Genomic DNA, 3057 nt, shown 5'->3' with positions numbered 1-3057 from the left:
GGGCCCGCCGCCCCCTGGGGCCCGGCTCGCAGTCCTCCCGGACCTGGCCCGCCGCCCCTTGTAAGGAAAAGACAGGGTTAATAGAGTTGCCTCGACTGCACATTTCTTGACCAAGGAATGACCTGTATGTGCGTGCCTATTCCAGGGAGTTCTGGCTAACCTCCCGGGAACGGTTTATCTGGAACATCTGCTTAGAGCAGACATGTTTATGTACTAGGAAATGAGCGCCGGTTCCTAGCCAGATCCGGGATTCTCTCCTGAGTGAGTCATGCACTCTGTGTTGGCACAGGGCCACCTTTGTTCAGGACATGTATAAGCGAGCCTGTATGCAGAAAGCGCCTTGTCTAGCAAGCGCCTGGCCCTGCGGCTGATGTCGCGCGTCCCTCGCTGCTGGTCTACCTTCTAAATGATGTATCGTTCCTGTGCTGTATGTCGCCAGTGATGTGAACGGTGGGTTGGTGGTATGACTTACTAATTTGGCTTTGCTTTCTGTTCTCTGCCGCTTACACAATAAACTGCCTTTTTAATCTTTGTGAAAGGTGTCTTTGTGCACCTGTTACTCGCGAATCGAGCTTCAAATCATTAAGTCCGTGTATGGCAACAGCTAAGCTTCAGTCTTGCTGTTAACACCCCTCAGGACCAGGCCCGCCGCCCCCAGGGTTCGGCTCGCAGCCCCCCAGGACCCGGCCTGCCGTCCCAGGACCGCCACCGGAGCAGGCCGTGTCTTCCTGACCTGAAGGCGAGGAGAGGGACGGATCGGAAGGGTTCCCGGGTGCGCGGCCCCGCAGTGACCGGGAGGAGGGAGGATTGCTTTCGCGTGGGCGCTGGGCCTGGGGCATCCAGATGGGTGTCTAGATGGTTTCCGTCTAACCCACATGTCGCCCTTGAGTGCACAGACCTCAAGCTTTAATCTTCTTGGGAGAAATCCTGATAGGTGATCTTGTGAATACAGCCTGGCGTGGTGGCAGTGACGGGTCACTGATGTGCGCCAGCTTTTGTGTGACAGAAAACCCAGCTGAGGTGCTCAGTGTAATAACACTAGTTTGTATGTGAGCGCTTCTGGGTGCCCGGCGCTGCTGTAAGTGCTGCGCAGGCGCCTTCTCATTTCCTCTCCCCAGCTACCCGGAGAGGTGGATAGTGCTGTTATTCCCAAAGTTAGGATGGAGAACGAAATACAAAACCAAAAAGGGTGGTGTGGTCAATGAAAGGCTAGGTGCAGTCGGACACAGAGCTGAAGCAGCGTCACTCACACCTAGTTTCCCTCCCCGCCCTGGTTCTTGCTCCTGAGGACGCAGCCTAGCTTTTCTCTGGCCGTGGTGGCAGGGGAGGCCCCACATAGGCCAGACCCCAAAGGCAGAAGCCCCTGGTTCACCCTGGATGGCTGTGTGGGGTCTTTAGTGTAACTTGGATCCTAGCTTGCACATGAGGGAATGGCGTTAGCGGACTGGCTTCCCCTGAAGATGTGCATTATCAACTATATATTTGTGTCCCCTCTCCACCAAATTCTAATCAAGGCCCTAATCTCCAGTGGGACAGTATTTGGAGATGGGGCCTTTGGGAGGCAACCAGGTCATGAGGGTGGAGCCTCCATGAGAGGGCAGTGCCTTTAGGAGAGGGGATAACACAGAGCTTATGCCTCCTCCCCCTGTGACAGTGCACAGAGGGCGGCTGTCTGCAAGCCAGGGAGCAGCTCTCACCAGACACCAGAGCTGCTGGTTCCTTGGTCTTGGACTTCCAGCTCCCTGAAGTATGAGCAATAAATGTTTGGTGTTCAAGCCACCAGTCTATGGAATTTTTGTTAGAGCAGCCCCAGCTGACTAGACCCAGCCCAAGGGCTCAGCCAGACAAAGGTAGTGGTTGCCCAGAGCAAAACTAGGGTGCTGTCAACAGGGAGTCCGGAAGCAGGGAGGCCTGTATTCTGTTGTGTCTGCGATGCTCTGTAGCCATTTCTCCTCTGGCCTCAGTTTCCACATATTAGGAGCTCTCCATGGTCCTTATAGAGCTCCTGTGCAGTTACTAAGTTCAATAACCATTTTCCTGAATTCAGGGTCTGGCACTGCAGACCTTCTGGGGACCCATGTTCCTCCCCTGCCCCCCTCTACCCCATCCTCACCTCAAGTCCTTTCAGCCTTTGCAGTGCTGACTCTTCAGTGATTGTTGGGAGGGCTCCATTTTTCTGCCCTCACCACAACTGAAAATTCTCATTCCTATTTCCACTTTTTTATTTCCACCTTCACTTCTTGTTTCTTCTCGATCCTAATTTTGCCACTTCTTTACTGGGCCAAACACAGTGAATTCAAATCCCAACTCCATCACTTACTATGTGTATCTCTCGACTCACATAGTAAGGTTTCTGAGCCTGTGTCACCTGTAAACCTGCAGTGCCACCGCTACCTTGCTCTTTGGGTTGGAGGGAAGATACAGCAAGAAAGCACGTATGATGGTGTCCCACACACATGACTGTTAGTACAGTACCCAGTGAGTAGGCGCACATCACTAGTAGTATTGTCTCTGCATTTTCTGGTCTGGATACTTGCCGTTTGCATCGCTGCTAACCGGGAGTCCCAGAAACACTTGAGAAATAGCACTGGATTCAGCATGGTTCCAAATGACTGCTGGAGGCCACTTTCAGTATGATGGACATTACACATCTCTGGTATCTGGGGCAGGGAGGGGTCACTGGACTGGTGCCAGGCTAGGCTGGCTAGACTTTCCCAGCAGTTGCCCAGCAGCCCCAGGAAGGAGCTCAGGCTTCTCCAGAGGGCTGGCTCTTCCGTACTCATTTTGCCGTCAGGCACAGCCTCCATCCTGCTGCGGTTCCTGTGAACCTTTGCGCTCCAGCCTGGTAGAACTCAATGCTACTGGCCCTCCTGACTGTCAGACCCGAGCCCTCCCACAAACAGCCCCATTGTCCCAAGAGCCCACCCCCTCTTCCAGTTCCCACTGCCCATTCTCTTTTAGCCTTGGGTCTCAGATCAAAGGTCAACTCTTACTGAACCCGAGGGAAAGTTGACCTTGTTATTACAACTTCATACTTTGTAGTTCTCCTTTCTAATC

Source organism: Manis pentadactyla, chromosome 10 (assembly GCF_030020395.1).
Source record: "Manis pentadactyla isolate mManPen7 chromosome 10, mManPen7.hap1, whole genome shotgun sequence".
In the NCBI taxonomy this organism is placed as follows: domain Eukaryota; kingdom Metazoa; phylum Chordata; class Mammalia; order Pholidota; family Manidae; genus Manis; species Manis pentadactyla.
The sequence above is the reverse complement of the archived record's forward strand: the minus strand, read 5'-3'. Positions refer to the sequence as shown.